Here is a 930-nt window from a genome sequence, read left to right on the forward strand (position 1 = left end):
TGGCGTGCAGGGACCTGGGAAAAGCGGAGATGCTGATCGATATCTCTGACTGGGAAGAAAGATGGGATTAGGTACTAGAAATAAGAGGAAGGATGTCTCCGCCCGTCTGCTCAGAGGCTGCAGTCTGCTTGGCATGCCGCCTGCTCCCAGAAACAGGATGTGTCCAGAGAGGAAGTGACTGCAGACGTGGAGTGGGGGAAAATGCCCCATGCCTGAGACAGAACACTTGAGGCTAGTCATTCTGGAGCCTTCCAAGGGTCCATTCCTGGGGGATGAGTAAAATCCGCTCCGCAGTCTCACAGTGACTCATTCTGAATGGCGGACAATCCAAAGCCCTTCCCTAAGTTAGGGCAAAAACAGGTGCTTCCTCCTCTGGGGTTCCCAGCTTGGGTGACTGATGCTGAAGGACAGAGGATGCCCACACACCTTGTTGGAGGCTCTGCAGGAACTGACAAAGAAAATAGCATGGTAGAAAATCATTTTAACCAATCTTCTCTTCCTTGACTTGAAGTCAGAAGTAGACAAGTCTAGAAGGCCATTGCCCAGGAGTTTCTTAGGAAATCCGCTTCCTGCACCTTCCCCAGTAGCGGGTAAAGAGGCAAGATCGGCCTGACCGAGCCCTGGAGCCTCAAGCTCAGGCAACCTGGCAGAGGGAACCCCCTACTTCATTGAGCTGGTCCAGCCCCAAGGCCACAGAGGTTTTTTTTGTTTTGTTTTGTTTTGTTTTTGAGATGGAGTCTCGCTCTGTCGCCCAGGCTGGAGTGCAGCGACGCAATCTCGGCTCACTGCAACCTCTACTTCCTGGGTTCAAGCAAGTCTCCTGCCTCAGCCTCACGAGTAGTTGGGACTACAGATGCCCACCACCACGCCTGGCTAATTTTTGTATTTTTAGTAGAGTGGGCCGTTCCACCATGTTGGCCAGGCTGGTCT

The sequence above is a fragment of the Pongo pygmaeus genome, chromosome 19 (genome assembly GCF_028885625.2).
Source record: "Pongo pygmaeus isolate AG05252 chromosome 19, NHGRI_mPonPyg2-v2.0_pri, whole genome shotgun sequence".
In the NCBI taxonomy this organism is placed as follows: domain Eukaryota; kingdom Metazoa; phylum Chordata; class Mammalia; order Primates; family Hominidae; genus Pongo; species Pongo pygmaeus.